The 21,516-nt window shown below is 36.3% G+C and overlaps 1 pseudogene; it reads left to right on the forward strand.

The window, feature by feature from the left end:
- Positions 1-408: 408 nt before the first annotated feature.
- On the forward strand, positions 409-11,142 carry LOC114755961 (uncharacterized; annotated as a pseudogene).
- The last annotated feature ends 10,374 nt before the right edge of the window (positions 11,143-21,516 follow it).

Consider the following 21,516-nt stretch of genomic DNA (forward strand, 5'->3'; position numbering starts at 1 on the left):
TCACTAACATAATTAATTTTCCTTGAAGTCACAATGTCTAATGCAGATGGGACATCCGGTAGTGTTGGAAATCCAATGAATATTGAAGACACCCTCAGGGCAATACAACAACATTTTTAATGGATGAATGTGGTTTATGGAGAGATAAGCGATAGAATGGAGAGACAAGATAAAAGGATTGTAAATCTGCAAAGAGCCTGACCTAAACCTAGAAGGCATGGAAGGCAAAGGGAGGTTTCTATGGATGACTTTGAATCTGAAAATAACGAAGTTTGTGGTAGTGAGGATGAATTCAATTATGAATCTGAAGTTGAACTGATAAGGAATTGGCATAGAGGGGATAGGTAAGGGAGAAGACATGAGAGAAATAACCCAAGGGAGAGAGATAGAGTAGATGGGAACCTTGGGAGCATCAAAATGAAGATACCATCATTCCAAGGTAGAAATGATCCTGAAGCCTATTTAGAGTGGGAAAAGAAAATAGAAATGATCTTTGAGTGTCATAATTATTCTGAAGCTAAAAAGGTGAAGTTGGCAGCAATAGAATTCACTGATTATGCCATTGTTTGGTGGGATAAATTGGGTATTAATAGGAGGAATAATAGAGAGAGGCCTGTAGCAACTTGGAGAGAAATGAAAGCTCTAATGAGGAAGAGATTTGTTTCCAACCATTATTTTAGTGAGCTTTATCAAAAGTTGCAGACCCTTACACAGGGTCGTAAGAGTGTGGAGGAGTACAATAAGGAGATAGAATTGGCCATGATAAGAGCTGATGTGCAAGAAGATAGAGAAGCAACAATGGCTCGATTTCTAAGTGGGTTGAACAAAGATATAGCCAACATAGTGGAATTGCATCATTATGTGGAGCTAGAAGACATGGTGCATATGGCTATTATGGTGGAAAAGCAACTTAAGCATAAAGGTGCCTCAAAATTTCATTCTGGATCAAATTCTTCTTTCAAACAGAATTGGAAGAAAGGAGAAAAAGCTATCCAAAAGGAGACCACTAAAGGCAAAAAAGAAGCTTCAAAGAGTAAAGGTAAATCTGATTCCCAAACTTCTAGAAATAGGGATATAAAATGTTTCAAGTGTTTGGGTACAGGTCATATTGCTTCTCAATGCCCCAACAAGAGAGTCATGATTCTGAAAAATAATGAAGTTGTGATTGAAAGTGAGAGTGATGACTCCATGCCCCTACTTGAAGATGCTAGTGATAATGGGATTGAGTATGCTGTGGAAGGAGAATGCCTTGTGGTTCGAAGAGCCTTGAATTGTCAAGTGTAACACCTCATGTTTAAATCAATTAACTTTCCTTGCGGAAGCATTTGGAATCACTTTTGAAGGCTACAATTGATGAAAAATCAAGTTTGAAAATTTTCATTTACGGGTTACTATTCATTGTCACCTTAAAATGTGACAAACTTCGAAAATTCATAACTAATTGTAGAAAAATTGAAATTGAGTGATTCCAAGTTCTACAGAAAGCTATTTAGACAAAATTTTGAGGAAAAATAGTTTCTGAACTGATTGCCTTGAAATTCGAGCTCAATTTCCTTTGAAAAGTTACTGTTCATTTGGTTATTTTCGGATTTTTACTGTATTTTTGCCTAACTTTGGAAAGGCATAACTTTCTGCTCAGTTATCGGAATTCAGAAAACTACCCCTCATTTTAAAGAGAAACATCAGATCTCTTTGCTTGCCAAATCTTATGACCTAACTCACTCATTTGATAGGTCAAACTGGAGCTACAAACTCACTGCTCCAGGATTTACGTTTTATCCCTTAACATCTCTTTAATTCTTTTTATTTCTTTGGCATACATAACATGGCCTTACTCTTTCTTGTTCATGCTCATACACTTTCATTCATGCCATAAATATTATAATTAAATACATGGCATCATTAGCATCCATAACATAGTGCACAAATAGTAGAATTATACATTTATCAACAGTCTCATCCATTAACAAGAATAATTCTCCGCTTACTTCTCCTTGCTTCTCATGCCATTATTGCCCATCATTGATTGACCTAAATGGTTGGTTAGGGAGGGGTGAGATTCAGGAGAATCTCAGTAGCAAACACTACCCATAAGCATACAAGACATAATGCACATACATGACATGTTATAACATTAACACATGAATGCCATGGAAAGTAAGCTAAAGCATTTTATGCTTCCATAACATATTGCCAAGGCAAAACATAACATAAACTTGCAAACATAACTTTGCAAACATTTCATCATAGCTTAGTCACATCATGGCAACACAATCACATCATGCAAGTATACATATCAAGCACACAGTATAGGTAAGTTCACTACCTTGTAACATGGCTTTCCCCTTGCTTTTCCTTTGATTCCCTTGTCTTTCCAACCATGTGGACATTCGGTCAACATCACCAAACATCCTCTTGGATGTTCCAAAGGTCCTAAATATAGTCACATTGATCATACAATCCATTAGGACCACTAGATTACATAAAGTTCAAGACTAGCTTTCTTGAACCTCAACCCTTTCTCTTAGTCTTAGGGTTTTCTTTCCAACTTTTCTAACACAAATCTTATCATTTCCCATCCTTAAGATCCATTTCTTGTCAATTAGGACCACTTTAGATGGCCTTAGATTCAAGAATACCAAATCTGGAAATTTTGCTTCGCGGGTACTGTTCACGCAGAATTTTCAGAATTTTTACTCCACTTTGAAAATTCATAATTAATTCTAGAAAAATCCAAATTGAGTGCTTCAAAGTCTCACTGAAAGCTCCTTAAGTTCAATATAAAGGAAAAATAGTTTCATGAACCAATTCTACACTGAACAGTACCGGAACTGTACGGAACTCGAAACTCTTTCAAAAGTTCAACACTGTTTCCAGATTTCAAACCCTAACTTTGAAAAATCACCATAAATCGTACACATATCCAAATGAAGTGTTCTACCTATGTATTTAAAGCTCACAGAGTGTACTAAGCATGAAAAATTTCAGAATCAAATACATACAGTAACTAATCCGAAATAGGCATAAAATCAGGTGCTATAACCATCACATACCTTGTTTTAGAGCTTGATCTGGCTTGGAACCACTTGGCCTTTCTTTCTCCCTCTTCTTTCTCTCTCTAGAAACCATTTTGCAAGAGCTTCCCCATGGATTCCTTATGCTTGGACGAAATGGTAGGGAGGGGAGGGGTATTTATAGAAAAGCAGACTGAATCTGGACCGTTGATCTTAAAAATACGTGGCTCAATCTGGACCGTCATTTTCTCTTTTGATCTTACGGTGACAAGTGTCCTATGACATCATGCTTACCTCATCATGATGACATCATGCTTACATCATCAAGCCACATGTCTTTAATCCGACCGCACACGTATCTTGCATCCGACCGTACACGTGTCTTACATCTAGCCGTACACGTAATATTTTTTTTTTCCCATCTAATCATACACTTGTCACTTTCATGTCCTTTAACCATTTATGGCATTAAAATAGGGAGAAAATAAATGAAAATTCGTACAAAAATATTTTCTTAATTATTTCTCCACTTATCAAGCCAATCTTGCACCGTATCAGATACTTTTCGGGTCCTAACTTACCCTATACCACCAGGACATGTTCTGACACTATTTTCTCATCTTAATAAGTACATATATGGTGCCACCTTAGAGGAGTAGAGGGAAAAATAATTAGCTTTACTGACAGGCTACTTAACCTTACTGAGTCATGTAGTAGAGATTTCACTATAACGGGTAGACAAAAGACTGTCTAAATATTCCCATACTACGTTTTGATTTTTATGCTGTCCATAAATATCTTCTGGTGACTCAGCATGATGACTCGTAGGTGTCATGATTACGCTTGATGACTCAGCATGATGACTCGTCGGTGTCATGATTACGCTTGATGACTCAGCATGCTAACTCAACATCGTCATAATGGCTCTTAGATATTTTCTTTGGTTTTGTCTCCTATTTAGGGGACAAAATTATTTAATATTTGACTGGAGCATTTTATTCAATCCAGAGCTCTAAAAATTCATCCAAAAATATCATAAAATTCCTCATATTCTAGAGAAAATCTGTGAATTTTCTCAGGTCATAACTCAACCAGTAGCCCCACTTAAAAATCATTCTTTAAAATGCCCCTTTTCAGCACAACTAGCTTTTAAGTATTCTTAAAGCCATTTTGCTGGTCTTCTGGGGATGAGACTAATTTTATAATTTTCTATAGTCTCTTAGATCATACATCCCCATTTTATCATAATTTTCTGAGGTTTTCTTAGGACTCAAACAATTAAATCTACCTCTACATCTTAAATTGAGCCATAAACTTATAAATTCCTTTTAAGTTACCTGAAGGGTCTTTTCGTCATCTCTCTTCACAAAAGAGCCTTAGAATATTATTTTCCATTTTTTAGGATTTTCTTAGAATTTTCTAAGTACTTTTCATTTTTACCCCTGATGGGTGTAACTTTCTGAATTTACGGTTTTACCCCTGCTTAGGCTCAACCTCATAAAACCATCTCTTTGAGGCTACTAACTTAACCTTTGGTCTGTATCTAGCCTCTTTTCTCTTTCTGGGCCTTTGAGACTTTACTAGAGCCTCTAACTTTGATTACCCTTTAGCCCCTTAAAACATTCACTTTGCAGTTTAGTCCCTAAAACTGCTTTAACTTTCTTTCTCATCTTTAAGACCTCTACTAAAAAGGGATCTGGTAGCCTATCTCATTCAGGCTATTTCTGATACTTCTAGGCCCAAAAATCAGGATGTTACATCAAGTGAAGGAAGATGAGTTGAATGAGCAAAGGGAAAATATTTTCCATACTCGCTGCCTTATTAATAACAAGGTATGTAGTTTGATAATTGATGGTGGGAGTGTTACAAATGTTGCAAGCACTACAATGGTAGAGAAATTGAATTTGCCCACTATTAGACACCCTAGACCATACAAGCTGCAATGGTTGAATGAATGTGGGGAAATTAAAGTTGATAAGCAAGTTCTTGTTTCTTTTTCAATTGAGAAGTATTGTGATGAAGTATTATGTGATGTTGTTCCTATGCATACTGGACATATACTTTTGGGAAGACCTTGGGAATTTGATAGAAAGGTAAAGAAAGATGGGCTTACAAATAGATATTCTTTTGTAATGAACAACAGACCCATTACTCTTGTACCATTGACCCCAAAGCAAGTGTATGAGGATCAACTTAAGATGAAAAAAGAGAGAGATAAAAAAGAGAGTGATATGAAAAGTGTGAGAGAGAGACATCAAAAAGAAATGGGAGTGAAAAGGAGAGGAAAGCTAAGAGTTCAAAAAAAGAATTTCAGAAAAAAAAATGAAGAGAGAAAAGAGAAGAAGAAATTGAGTTTTTATGCAAAAGAAAGTGAAGTGAGGAATGCCTTTTTGGCTGAACAACATTTGCTTCTCCTTGTTTACAAGGAATCCTTTTTAGATACTAATGACATTAACTCTTCCTTTCCAAGTGTTGTTAGTTCTTTATTGCAGGAATATGATGATGTGTTCCCAGAAGAGATTCCACCTGGATTGCCACCCATTAGAGGAATTGAGCATCAAATTGATTTCATTCCAGGAGCAACAATTCCTAATAGGCCAGCCTATAGAAGCAATCCAGAAGAAACAAAGGAACTTCAAAAGCAAGTGGAAGAGCTCATGGCAAAGGGATATGTTAGAGAAAGCTTAAGTCTTTGTGCTGTTCCGGTACTTTTGGTCCCAAAGAAAGATGGAACTTGGAGGATGTGCATTGATTGTAAAGCTGTGAATAACATCACTGTAAAGTATCGCCATTGTAACATCCAGACTTTTAGGCCTAGAAGTTCCAGAAATAGCCTAAATTAAATAGGTTACCAGATCCCTGTGAGCAGAAGTCCCAAAGATGAGAAAGAAAGTCAAAGTAGTTTCAGGGACTAAACTGCAAAGTAAAAGTTTTAAGGGGCTAAAGTGTAATAAAGTTAGAGGCTCCAGTAAAGTCTTGAAGGCCCAAAAAGAGAAAAGAGACTAGATGTAGGCCAAAGGTTGAGTTAGAAGCCTCAAAGAGAGGATTATATGAAGTTAAGTCCAAGCAGGGACTAAACTGTAAATTCCGAAAGTTATGACCAAGAGGGGTAAAAATGGAAGAGGGTACAGAAAATTCTAAGAAAATCCCCAAAAATGGGAAATAATATTCTAAGACTCTTCTATGAAGAGAAAAGATGAAAATACCCCTGAGCCAGCTTAAATGGAATTTATGAGGTTGTGACCAGTAAAAAGTATACCGTTTGAGGTAATTATTTGAAATAGCAAGAGACCTCAAAAGTGTATACAAAAATGAGGTTAAAGGGTTGAAAGGTTGTACTAATTTATAAAATTAGTCCTACAACCAAAAGGCCAGTAGTGTGGCTTTAAGAAATTAAAGAGCCGGTTTTGCCGATAAAAGGGTATTTTAGTAAATGAATTTTATGCAAGGCTTAAAGGAAGTGTTATGGGCTAAGAAAATTCATAGATACTCTATAAAATTAAAGAGAATTTATGGATCTGACAGAAAATAATTACAGAGGCCATAGCACTGTAATTAGAGAAAAGAAGTTAAACTCGGAGTAAAAGTGCACCGATAAAGTATTAATCAGAGTCTTGCACTTTACTTGGGCCACAAGTCACCACTTGTCAAGCCTTTAATGGATGGTAATTAAAGCTTTCCAAGTGTCAAGCTACCAATGGAGAGAATCTTGACTTTGAAATTTAATTACATTATGATTTAAGTTAATTAAGAGAGAGGATTATGATTAAGTAGGCTAATGACACTTGGCATAACATTAATGATGGTTGGTGGGATATTTTGTACACATTAATGAGCTCATCTCTCCCCTAAATCAGATGGGAATTTCGTGCAAGGCATGAAGAGAGGGAAAAAGAGAGAGTTTTGAGGGAAAACCAAGAGAAAGGCATCAACTTTGGTCATACAATCAAGGTTCAAGGTGAGTTCTTGGCTCTAGATGTGTTCTTGCCTTGGTTTCTTTCTCTTTTATGGTTGAAAAAATGTCTTCTCTCCCTCTTGATGGCTGGTCAAAATGGTTGATGAGTGGGGAAGGGAGTTTGGTTGTTAGATCTTGCTAGAACACCTCAAAGTATGGTAGATCCAAGTGGATCTATGTGAAAATTGGAAGAATTACGTGCTGATTTGATAGCTTTTTCGAATTAGTTACTGTTCATATCTGGTTCTGAAATTTGGCATGCTTAAAGTACACTCTATGAGCTTTAAATCCATGGGTAGAACACTCCATTTGGATATGTGTACGATTTATGGTGATTTTTCAAAGTTAAGGTTTGAAATCTGGAAACAGTGTTGAACTTTTGGGAGATTGTCGATTTCCGTACAATTCTCATACTGTTCTGAGTAGAATTGGTTCCTGAATTTTTCCTTTAAATTTAACTTAATTATCTTTCATTGAGACTTGGAAGCACTTAATTTGGAGTTTTCTAGATTTAATTATGAATTTTCAAAGTTGAGCAAAAATTCTGGAGTTTCTGCGTGAACAGTACCCGCGAACCAAAATTTTCAGATTTGATATTCTTGAATCTAAAGCCATCTAAAATGGTTCTAATTGACAAGAAATGGATCATAAGGATGGGGAATGATGAGATTTATGTTAGAAAAGTTAGAAAGAAAACCCTAAGACTAGGAGAAAGGGTTGAGATTCAAGAAAGCTAGTCTTGAACTTTATGTAATCTCTTGGTCCTAATGGGTTGTGTGACCAATGTGATTATGTTTAGGATCTTGGAACATCTAAGAGGATGTTTGATGATGTTGAGCGAAAGCTACCATGGTTGGAAAGTCAAGGGAGTCAAAGGAAAAGTGAAAGGAAAGCTTGAGGTGCAAGGTAGTGAACTTACCTATTGTCATTGCTTGATCTGGTATGCTTGTGTGTTGCCGTGTACATGTTATTTGCATGTTGTTGTGACATGTTTTAGCTACTGTAATTGCTATTCATGATGAGTAGATTATGTCTCCATAGCCATGCATCAAGAAGTTAGCTTTGAGCATGCTAGTATGTCACTAATTAACAAGAGAATAAACAAGTTGCGTGTAGTGCATTAGCATCCATCTAGCATGATTATGTGGTATTGTTTGCTACTGAGATTCCCCCGAATCTCACCCCCTCCCTAACCAACCATTTAGGTCAATCAATGATGGGCACTAATGGCATGAGAAGCAAGGAGAAGAAGTGGAGAATTATTAATGCAAATGATTGATATGAATATTCAATGTATAATTCTCCTATGCTGTAAATTATGTTATGAATGCCATTACTTCAATGTATATGCTTAGGATGTTTATGGCATGAATGAAAGTATATGAGTATGAATGAGAAAGATTAAGCTCATGCTATGTATGTCAAAGAAATAAAAAGAATTAAAGTGAGGAGATATTAAAGGATAAAACGTAGGTCCTAAAGCAGTTAGTTTTGAGCTTCAGTTTGACCTATCAAATGAATGATTTAAATCACGAGATTTGGTAGACTTATAGTGCACATCCCAAGCTTCAAAATGAGTGGTAAATCACCTCATTTGGATGTGTATACAAAGAGATATGAGTTATCAAAGTTAAGGTGCAGAATCTGGAGAGTCCAGATTTTACCAAACAAATAGTAATATTAACCCAATAAACTGTACGAATTGGGAAATAATAAGTCCAATTGAGTATTTTTCCCTTAAAGAGCATTGAAAGAGCTTTTCGTAGAATTTTGAAACACCTCCATACGATTTTTCTAGAATTAGTTATGATTTTCCAAAGTTGGACCTGTAATCTGAAAACTAGACAGTGAACAGTAATTTTCCGAAAATTAACGTCCAAATTGAAATTTTTAAGTTTAAGACCATCCAAAGTGGTCTGGAATGGATTTAAATGAATGCTAAGGTACTATATAAGTAAGGTGTGACAGCCATCCCATTCCTAGATTAGATGATATGCTTGATGAATTGCATGGTTCTATTGTCTTTTCTAAGATTGATTTGAAATCTGGATACCATCAAATTAGAATGAGGGAAGGGGATGAATGGAAAACTACTTTCAAAACAAAACATGGTTTGTATAAATGGTTAGTTATGCCATTTGGGTTAACTAATGCACCTAGCACTTTCATGAGATTAATGAATCATGTTTTACGTGCTTTCATTGGGAAATTTGTTGTGGTTTATTTTGATGACATTCTGATTTATAGCAGGAATCTTGATGAGCATTTGAATCATTTGCAATCTGTGCTTCATGTTTTGAGAAAGGAAAAATTGTTTGCAAATCTGAAAAAGTGCGATTTTTGTATGGATAAAATTGTTTCTCTTGGCTTTGTGGTGAGTGCTAAAGGAATAGAAGTTGATGAAGAAAAGATAAGAGCTATAAAAGAATGGCCAACACCTAAAAGTATAACTAAGGTGAGAAGCTTTCATGGTTTGGCTAGTTTTTATAGGCGCTTTGTGAAAGATTTTAGCACACTTGCTGCACCACTCACTGAAGTTATTAAAAAATCTGTTGGTTTTAAATGGGATAAAGAACAAGATGTTGCATTCATTAGACTTAAGGATAAATTGTGTTCTGCACCTGTGTTAGTATTGCCTGACTTTAACAAAACTTTTGAGATTGAATGTGATGCATCTGGAGTTGGAATAGGAGCTGTTTTGATGCAGGAAGGAAAGCCAATTGCTTATTTTAGTGAAAAGTTGAATGGAGCAGCCTTGAAGTATCCAACATATAACAAGGAGCTCTATGCACTTAAGAGAGCATTAGAGAATTGGCAACACTACCTTTGGCCTAAACAATTTGTAATTCATACTAATCATCAATCTTTGAAACACATTAAGGGTCAAGGTAAGCTGAACAAGAGACATGCAAGGTGGCTGGAATTTATTGAGACATTTCCATATGTCATCAGATATAAGAAAGGCAAAGAAAATGTGGTGGCTGATGCCTTGTCAAGAAGGTATACTCTTCTTACTACTCCAAATACTAGGTTGCTTGGTTTTGAATATATCAAGGAATTGTATGCCACTGATGCTGATTTTGCTGAAGTGTTCCTTGCTTGTGAAAAGAAAGCATTTGAAAAGTTTTATAGGATTGATGGGTACTTGTTTAGAGAAAACAGATTGTGTGCGCCTCAATGTTCCTTGCGGGAACTACTTGTGAGAGAAGCACATGGGGGAGGATTAATGGGTCACTTTGGTGTGAAAAAGACTTTGGATGTTTTCATGAACATTTCTTTTGGCCTAAAATGAAACATGATGTGGAAAGAATCTATGCTAAATGCATAACTTGTAAAAAGGCTAAATCTAGAGTCTTGCCACATGGTTTATACACCCCATTACCTATGCCTAGTGAACCTTGGGTAGATATATCAATGGATTTTATTTTGGGTTTACCTAGGTCAAGAAAGGGTATGGATTCCATATTTGTGGTTTTTAACAGATTTTCTAAAATGGCACATTTCATTGCTTGCCATAAAACTGATGATGCCACATACATTACTGATTTGTTCTCTAAGGAAATTGTAAGACTTCATGGTGTTCCTAAAAGTATTATTTCCGATAGGGATACAAAATTCTTGAGTCATTTTTGGAGGGTTTTATGGGGTAAGCTAGGTACTAAATTATTGTTTTCTACTGCTTGTCATCCACAAACTGATGGACAAACTGAAGTAGTTAATAGAACTTTAACTCAATTGCTTAGAACTATGATTCAAAAGAACTTGAAGAATTGGGAAAATTGCTTGTCATTCATTGAATTTGCTTACAATAGGAGTGTGCATTCATCTACTGATTATTCTCCTTTTGAAATAGTGTATGGTTTTAATCCACTAACTCCCTTGGATTTATTACCATTGCCTATTAATGAGAGGGCAAGTCTTAATGGGACAAAAAAAGCTGAAACAGTGAAACAACTTCATCAAAAAGTGAAACAACAAATTGAAAAGAAAAATGAGCAATATGCATCCAAGGCTAACAAAGGAAGAAGGCATGTTCTCTTTGAACCTGGTGATTGGGTGTGGGTACATATGAGGGAAGAAAGATTTCCAGCTCAAAGAAAGTCCAAATTAGCTCCAAGAGGAGATGGTCCATTTCAAGTGCTTGAAAGAATCAATGACAATGCTTACAAAATTGATTTACCTGGTGAGTATAATGTTAGTGCTACTTTCAATGTGGCTAATTTATCTCCTTTTGATACAGGTGATGATTCGAGGTCGAATCCTTTTCAGGATAGAGGGAATGATGCGATACAGCAAGCTAACTCCTCAACTTCCAATGATCCATTACAAATCCCAATTGGACTAATCACAAGAGCAAGAGCTAAAAGAATTAAGGAAGCTTTGAGTAGGCTAGTGCAAGACACCTTGACAAAGCAAATGGCATTTGTTGGAGCATCAAATCTGGATAAAAATGCTGAGGACGTCACTAATGTCATTTGGGCTGAAAATGGAGCTACTGATCATATCTTGGGCTTGGAAACTTCAATTTAAGGAGCTTGGATCAAGTACAACACATGAGAAGACTCATTTGGGCCTAATTAATCATATTTTGGGCTTGATATGCTGATTATATTTCATTAAATGCATTTGAGCAAAAATTCATAATTAGTTGGCAGATTTGACTTTTGAATTTCCAAGTTACCTAAATCAAGTCCTTATGAATTTATTATATTTTGATTTTTTAGATTGCATTTAATGCTTTTTAGGTCAAATTTCTGAATGTATCCTCTATAAGATATTGTAACCCTTATTTTGGACCAAATTGGAATTTGAATGAAAAACTTGCATTTTGTAATTTCTAACTTGAGAGAGGTTCTCTCTAGGGTTCTTCATTGAACTAACAGACTTATCAAGGCTTGATCAATGTTGTGATGTCTTTCAACACTTCAGGTCCTTGTTCTCCCGTGTTCAAGAGTTCAAGTGGATTACCAGACCTTTGTTTACGTTCTTGGGGTGTGTATATTCAGATCGATTGTGGGTTCGTGGGATTTTTCCCTTATGGGTTCTCACCAAAGACAAGAGGCTAGTGATATTAAATGATAAAGCTATCAACATACTGACTTGTGCACTTAGCCAAAAAGAGTATTTTCGAGTTTCCAGCCTAGAAACTGCAAAAGAAATGTGGGAGGCATTGGAGATTACTCACGAAGGAACAACCGGCGTAAAACAGAGCAAAATTAACACTCTTACAAGGAGTTTGAATTGTTCAGAATGAAGGACAGAGAAAGCATTCGAGATATGGAAGTTAGATTTTCACACCTCATCAATCATCTTACTGTACTCAGAAAGAAGTATAGTGAAGAGGATCAAGTGAGGAAAATCTTAAGCAATCTTATGAAAGAATGGGAGCCGAATAACAGCTATTGAGGAAATGAAGGGAGAATCAATTAGCTTTATCGCAACTCTGTTTGGGAGTCTAGCAGAGTATGAAAGCAAACAGAAATACAAAAAGGAAATAAATGAGAAGAATCGCAAAGGCATTGCTCTCAGAACTTAAGAGAGTGAAGATGAAGACGAAGAGGACCTAGAAAATGATGAAATGGGTCTTATGGTCAGAAGGTTGAAGAAATTCTATAGGAACAAAGCCGAAAGGAGGTTTCAATCAAAACGCAAAACCTCTATATCTCAAAATGAGCCAAAGGATCCAATCATCTGCTTCGAATGCAAAAAGTCAGGACACATCAAAGCAGAGTGTCCTCAACTATCCAAGATGAAGGACAAAGAAAAGAAGAAAGATAAGTTTAGAAAGAAGAAAGCCTTTGTCACGTCAATCTGGGGAGATAGTTCCTCAGAGGAAGAAGAGAGCGACGATGAAGAAACAGCCAACATCTGTCTCATGGCTTAGGAAGATGAAGATTCAGAGACAGATGAGGTAATCACTTTTGAGCCCTCCTATGATGAATTACAATATGAACACAATACATTACATTCAGAATTAGTAAGAAAGGCAAAGGAGTTGGTAAGCTCCAAGAAAAAAATAAAGCTTCTGGAGGAACAACAAGCGAAGCAGAAAGATAGCATAACTCTACCTCCAGTATGTGCGGAATGTGAGTGACGAGAGCCTTTCTGTTTCGCCTTGGGGTTCTTAATCAAAAATAAATCCAAGCTATGTAGTATAGTGCAAACTCAGGTCGTTTCACTTTTGGGAGCCTTTATTAATTACCTAAGCTAGACTAAATGCCATGCAATGCAATAAAATGGGGTTTTGGGTTTTTAAGATTTAAATGAATGGTGCCTAAACTAAATGCAATGAAAACAAACCTAAGATACTATATTTTTGGTGTTTTAAGATAATAATGATGTAATGGAAATGATTGATAGGAAATCTCTTGAAAATGGTTTTGATGGCAATCATAGTTCACTTAAATATTGGGAGTTTCACAAATCCATTAGGTTTTCTTAATAAGAACCTCATTAACTCAATGAGTCCAAAGCTTACATTAATGAACTCATTAATGAAAACTTTGTTTAGCTTCCCTAATGTGTAATTTTGGAATGATCAAGCAATTGGCTCAATGTAACACACAATCAACTCAGTATCGAAACATAACCATGCAAGATAGGAGAGAATCATGAGAGTTATAATAAGCATATATGCAACTACATATATTTAAGCACAATGTTCAACATCAATCAATCCAAATCACAAAAGTTAATCATTAACCAATGATTACAGTAACAATCCTAAGTTCTTAACTAACAATTTACAACTCCTAGACCTAGAAAGCCATAAATCATAGCTAAAAATTGAAAACTGAAACTAAACTCCCCTTTGAAGCTTGGAAACTCATGCTACTCCACCATATTCAAGAGTTGATAAACCCTAGCCCTCCATAGCTTCAAGAAAAGCTCCAACTGAAGTTAATCCGTCGGCCATGGTAGCTGGGAGTGGAAGGAAATGAGATGGAGTGAAGGAAAGATGAAGGAAATGGATGGGGAAGAAGATAGAGATGGAGAGGCAAGAGGATGGGAGAATAGAGGTGTTGGAGATGATAGAATAGAGTGTTAGGTCGAAAATAGGGTTTCTAAGGGCTTTTAGGGTCAATTTGGGTCGGATCATATGAGTAGAGGGTCCATTTTTGCATTCTGGATCCGAATCTGACGTTACTGATACGAAGAGATTCACCGTGGCGAACTCAAAAGTTGGCCGCGGCGAACTATTCCAGAGAGGAAATGTAGTGAGATTTTGAGAGTTAGCCCCGGCGAACCAAAAAGTTTGCCCCGGCGAACTATTCCAGAATAGCCACTGATGCACATTTTCAGACTTTTTGCCACAGCACAGCATTTTCTTGGAAACTCTCATGTTGTGTAATGCTTTGGTCTTCAATCTTGGCTCTAATTCTCAAGTGTCCTACAGTAAAAAGCAACAATTTGAAGCATCAATTGTCCTAGAAATCAATTGAATACAATTAATAACCAATTATGACAATTTTACCCTCAAAAAGACACTAACTCAAAGTAAGGACTCTTAATCTAAATTAAGCACAATTATCATTAAAAGGAGCCAAAACCTATGATAAAAAACCCTTAAAATGATATGAAATAACATAGACCAATTGGGTTCAATCAGTGAGCAAAATAAAAGAAAGGCTGAGGACCTCACAAGAACCTTGGAGAAATTCATTAAGGGCAGTGAAATGCTCAAAGTGATTATGGGAGCCCAATGGTGTTCAATGGATAAAACCAGAATCGGATATGATCCTATTCAAGATAAGAGGAAAGAAAAGAAGAAAAGTGGTGGTCGGTCGTATCTTACCTTCTTTAGAAATGCTATTCATTCCTCTAATCCTTTTGCATTATGTTTATATTGCAACCGTAAAGGTCACACAACTTCTTCTTGTCATCACAAGAAGAAAGGAACCTACAGGACATTAAAATGGGTGCCAAAGGTACTAACCAAAAAGGACCTAAGAAGGTATAGGTACCTAAACCATGATTGTGCTATTGCAGGTGTGTCTCAAAGCATCCAGAACAAACAAATAGTACATTGACAGTGGTTGCTCAAGACATATGACGGGTGATACAGAGAAGTTCACATCACTCAAACCAAGAAAAGGAGATAAAGTGAGTTTCGGTGGTAATCAATTTGGAAGAATTGCTAGAATTGAAGAAATAGGAAGTGACAAAGGGATAAAGGTTGAAGATGTGTATATGTAGAAGGCTTGTGTTACAATCTACTCAGTATCAGTCAGAGTATTGACAAAAACAACTAGGTGATCTTCAATTCAGAGGAATGCCTAGTGATAATCAAAGATGACTTACCACTGAAGAAGGAGGAATTGAATGTAAAGTTAAGAGCTCCAAGGAACAGTAATTGTTATGCTATTCAAATTAATTCAAAACTTCTTGAAAACTGTTTTATTAGCAAAAGGGAAGAAAGTCAGCTTTGGCAAAAATGACTTGCACATGCTAACATGAATCAACTTTCAAAATTAACAAAAAAGGACTTGGTCATTGGTTACCTAAAATTCAATATGGACATGGCATTATTTGTGATACTTATCAGAAGGGTAAACAAACAAAGTCCTTGTTTAAATCAAAGAAGATAGTCTCAACTGAAAGGCCACTCTAAATACTTCATATGGATTTGGTTTGTTTGTCAAGAGTCAAAAGTTTTGGTGGAAATCTATATACTCTTTTGATAGTTGATGACTATTCAAGATTCACTTGGACTCTATTTCTTTCCTCTAAAGATGAAACATTTAATGCATTTATCATTTTTGCCAAAAAGGTCAAAATGAGAAAGGTATTTCTATTGTGTCAATCAGGTCCAACCATGGAGGAGAATTTGAGAACAATGAATTCGTGGACTACTGTGATGAGCATGGGATTGATCACAACTTCTCAGTATCAAGAACTCCTCAACAAAATAGAGTTGTAAAAAGAAAGAATAGAGTGTGATTGAACCCAATTGTTCTATGTTATTTCATATCATTTTAAGGGTATTTATCATAGATTTTGGCTCCTTTTGATGATAATTGTGCTTAATTTAGATTAAGAGTTCTTGCTTTGAGTTAGTGTCTTTTTTAGGTTAAAATTGTCATAATTGGTTATTAATTGTATTCAGTTGATTTCTAGGACAATTGATGCTTTAAATTGTTGCTTTTTATTGTAGGACACTTGAGAATTGGAGCCAAGATCAAAGACCAAAGGATGACACAACACAAGATCAGAGTATCAGCACTAACACAGTTCGCTGCGGCGAAGAGAATTCTTCACCGCAGCGCCAAATTGAAATCTCACCAGTAATCTCTCGGGCAAAGTTCACCGCGGTCAACTTACAGCTTCACCGTGGTGAAATCACAAGATTAGGTAGAGCTCCTGTAACACCTTATGTTTATACCAATTAACTTTCCTTGCGGAAGCATTTGGAATCACTTTTGAAGGCTACAATTGATGAAAAATCAAGTTTGAAAATTTTCATTTACGGGTTACTATTCATTGTCACCTTAAAATGTGACAAACTTCGAAAATTCATAACTAATTGTAGAAAAATTGAAATTGAGTGATTCCAAGTTCTACAGAAAGCTCTTTGGATAAAATTTTGAGAAAAAATAGTTTCTGAACTGATTGCCTTGAAATTCGAGCTCAATTTCCTTTGAAAAAGTTACTGTTCATTTGGTCATTTTCGGATTTTACTGTATTTTTGCCTAACTTTGGAAAGGCATAACTTTCTGCTCGGTTATCGGAATTGGGCAAACTACCCCTCATTTTAAATAGAAACATCAGATCTCTTTGCTTGCCAAATCTTATGACCTAACTCACTCGTTTGATAGGTCAAACTGAGCTACAAATTCACTGCTCCAGGACTTACGTTTTATCCCTTAACATCTCTTTAATTCTTTTTATTTCTTTGGCATACATAACATGGCCTTACTCTTTCCCGTTCATGCTCATACACTTTCATTTATGCCATAAATATTATAATTAAATACATGGTATCATTGGCATCCATAACATAGTTCACAAAATAGTAGAATTATACATATATCAACAGTCTCATCCATTAACAAGAATAATTCTCCGCTTACTTCTCCTTGCTTCTCATGCCATTATTGCCCATCATTGACTGACCTAAATGGTTGGTTAGGGAGGGGTGAGATTCGGGAGAATCTCAGTAGCAAACACTACCCATAAGCATGCAAGACATAATGCACATGCATGACATGTTATAACATTAACATATGAATGCCATGGAAAGTAAGCTAAAGCATTTCATGCTTCCATAACATATTGCCAAGGCAAAACATAACATAAACTTGCAAACATAACTTTGCAAACATTTCATCATAGCTTAGTCACATCATGGCAACACAATCACATCATGCAAGCATACATATCAAGCACACAGTATAGGTAAGTTCACTACCTTGTAACATGGCTTTCCCCTTGCTTTTCCTTTGGTTTTCTTGTCTTTCCAACCATGTGGACATTCCGTCAACATCACCAAACATCCTCTTGGATGTTCCAAAGGTCCTAAACATAGTCACATTGATCATACAAACCATTAGGACCACTAGATTACATAAAGTTCAAGACTAGCTTTCTTGAACCTCAACCCTTTCTCTTAGTCTTAGGGTTTTCTTTCCAACTTTTCTAACATAAATCTTATCATTTCCCATCCTTAAGATCCATTTCTTGTCAATTAGGACCACTTTAGATGGCCTTAGATTCAAGAATACCAAATCTGGAAATTTTGCTTCGCGGGTACTGTTCACGCAGAATTTCCAGAATTTTTGCTCAACTTTGAAAATTCATAATTAATTCTAGAAAACTCCAAATTGAGTGCTTCCAAGTCTCACTGAAAGATCCTTAAGTTAACTTTAAATGAAAAATATTTTTAGGAACCAGTTCTACGCCAAACAGTACCGGAACTGTACGGAACTCGAAACTCTTCCAAAAGTTCAACACTGTTTCCAGATTTCAAACCCTAACTTTGAAAAATCACCATAAATCGTACACATATCCAAATGAAGTGTTCTACATATGGATTTAAAGCTCACAGAGTGTACTTTAAGCATGAAAAATTTCAGAATCAGATACGCACAGTAACTAATCCGAAATAGGCATAAAATCAGGTGCTATAACCACCACATACCGTGTTTTAGAGTTTGATCTGGCTTGGAACCACTTGGCCTTTCTTTCTCCCTCTTCTTTCTCTCTCTAGAAACCATTTTGCAAGAGCTTCCCCATGGATTCCTTATGCTTGGACGAAATGGTAGGGAGGGGAGGGGGTATTTATAGAAAAACAGACTGAATCTGGACCGTTGATCTTAAAAATACGTGGCTCGATCTGGACCGTCCATTTTCTCTTTTGATCTTACGGTGACAAGTGTCCTATGACATCATGCTTACCTCATCATGATGACATCATGCTTACCTCATCATGATGACATCATGCTTACATCATCAAGCCACATGTCTTTAATCCGACCGCACACGTGTCTTGCATCCGACCGTACACGTGTCTTCCATCTAGCCGTACACGTAATATTTTCTTTTTCTCATCTAACCGTACACTTGTCACTTTTATGTCCTTTCATCATTTATGGCATTAAAATAGGGAGAAAATAAATGGAAATTCGTGCAAAAATATCTCCTTAATTATATCTCCACCTATCAAGCCAATCTTGCATCGTAACGGGTATTTTTCGGGTCCTGACTTACCCTGTACCACCGGGACAACTTCTTCTTAAAATTCTGGCCAATAAAAGGTACATATATGGCGCCATCTTAGAGGAGCATAGATGAAAATAATTAGCTCTACTGACAGGCTATTTGACCTTACTGAGTCACGTAATAGAGATTTCACTATAACGGGTAGACAAAAGACTGTCTAAAATATTCCCATACTGCGTTCTGATTTTTATGCTATCCATAAATATCTTCTGGTGACTCAGCATGATGACTCGTAGGTGTCATGATTATGCTTGGTGACTCAGCATGATGACTCGTCGGTGTCATGATTACGCTTGATGACTCAGCACGCTGACTCAGCATCGTCATGATGGCTCTTAGATATTTTCTTTGGTTTTGTCTCCTATTTAGGGGACAAAATTATTTAATATTTGACTGGAGCATTTTATTCAATCCAGAGCTCCAAAAATTCATCCAAAAATATCATAAAATTCCTCATATTCTAGAGAAAATTTGTGAATTTTCTCAGGTCATAACTCAACCTGTAGCCCCACTTAAAAATCATTCTTTAAAATGCCCTTTTTCGGCATAACTGGCTTTCAAGAATTCTTAAAACCATTCTGCTGGCCTTTTGGGGACGAGACTAATTTTATAATTTTCTATAGTCTCTTAACTCGTGAATCCCATTTTTACTTATATTTCTGAGGCCTCCTGATGGCTCAAATAATTAAATCTAGCTTTATACCTCAAAACGAGCCATAAACTTATAAATTCCTTTTAAGTTACTTCAGGGGTATTTTCACCATCTCTCTTCACAAAAGAGCCTTAGAATATTATTTCCCATTTTTTGGGATTTTCTCATAATTTTCCTAAGTACTTTCCATTTTTACCCCTGATGGCTGTAACTTTCTAAATTTACGGTTTTACCCCTGCTTAGGCTCAACCTCATAAAACCATCTCTTTGAGGCTTCTAACTTAACCATTGGTCTGTATCTAGCCTCTTTTCTCTTTCTGGGCCTTTGAGACTTTACTGGAGCCTCTAACTTTGATTACCCTTTAGCCCCTTAAAACATTCACTTTGCAGTTTAGTCCCTAAAACTGCTTTAACTTTCTTTCTCATCTTTAAGACCTCTACTAAAAAGGGGTCTGGTAGCCTATCTCATTCAGACTATTTCTAGTACTTCTAGGCTTAAAAATTGGGATGTTACAGCTCCTCTCAGGAATGCTTTGCCGCGGCGAAAGACTCGTATCAGCAATGCCAGATCCGGATCAGAACGCGAAAATGGAGCCTCTAATCATATGATCCGACCCATATGGACCCTTTAAACCCTTAAAAACCCTATTTTCGGGAGATAACTCCATTCTATCATCTCCAACACCTCTATTCTCCCATCCTTTTGCCTCTCCACCTCCATCTTCTTCCTCATCCATTTCCTTCACCTTTTCTTCATTTCATCTCATTTCCTTCCACTCCCAGCTGCCATGGTTGATAGATTCACTTTGGTTGGAGTTTTTCTTGAAGCTATGGAGGGCTAGGGTTTATCAACTCTTGAAGAATGGTGGTGTGGCATGAGTTTCCAGACTTCAAAGGGGAGTTTAGTTTCAGTTTTCAATTTTTAGCTATGATTTATGCCTTTCTAGGTCTAGAAGTTGTAAATTGTTAGCTAAGAACTTGGGATTGTTACTGTAATCATTGGTTAATGATTAACATTTGTAATTTGGATTGATTGATGTTGAATTTTGTGCTTAAATATATGTAGTTGCATATATGCTTCTTGTAACTCTCATGATTCTCTCCTATCTTACATGGTTATGTTTCGGTACTGAGTTGATTGTGTGTTACATTGAGCCAATTGCATGATCATTCCAAAATTACACATTAGGGAAGCTAAACAAAGTTTTCATTAATGAGTTCATTAATGTAAGCTTTGGACTCAATGAGTTATTGAGGTTCTTATTAAGAAAACCTAATGGATTTGTGAAACTCTCAATATTTTAAGTGAACTATGATTGCCATCAAAACCATTTTCAAGAGATTTCTTATCATTCATTTCCATTCCATCATTATTATCTTAAAACACCAAAAATATAGTATCTTAGGTTTGTTTTCATTGCATTTAGTTTAGGCTCCATTCATTTAAATCTTGAAAACCTAAAACCCCATTTCATTACATTGCATGGCATTTAGTTTAGCTTAGGTAATTAATAAAGGCTCCCAAAAGTGAAACGACCTGAGTTTGCACTATACTGCATAGCTTGGATTTATTTTTGATTGAGAACCCCAAGGCGAACGACAAAAGGCTCTCGTCAGAGTGCTCACAGAAATGGCAAGAGCAATGCTAAATGAGAAAGGAATTTCATAAGTATTCTGGCCCGAAGCAATGAGCATGGCTTGCTACATCTCCAATAGAGCTTACATCAGAACACTGCTCAGGAAAACTCCATATGAACTATATAAAGGAAGGAAGCCTAACCTGGCTCATCTAAAGATCTTCGGGAGTAAGTGCTGCATCCACAACAATTACAAGGAAAATCTCAATAAATTCGATCCTAAAGTTGATGAAGGTTTATTTCTTGGTTACTCTAATCACAGCAAAGCTTATTGTAACATCCAAACTTTTAGGCCCAGAAGTACTAGAAATACCCTGAATTGGATAGGCTACTAGACCTCTTTTGAGCAAAAGTCCCAAAGATGAGAAAAGAGGTCAAAGCAGTTTTAGGGACTAAACTGCAAAGTGAAAGTTTTAAGGGGCTAAAATGTAATTAAAGTTAGAGGCTCCAGTAAAATCTCGAAGGCCTAGAAAGAGAAAAGAGAGTAGAAACAGGCTAAAGGTTAAGTTAGAAACCTCAAAGAGAGGATTGTATAAAGTT

This window comes from Neltuma alba, unplaced genomic scaffold, assembly GCF_004799145.2.
Source record: "Neltuma alba isolate B1F8T4 unplaced genomic scaffold, ASM479914v2 tig00010359_pilon, whole genome shotgun sequence".
Lineage (NCBI taxonomy): Eukaryota > Viridiplantae > Streptophyta > Magnoliopsida > Fabales > Fabaceae > Neltuma > Neltuma alba.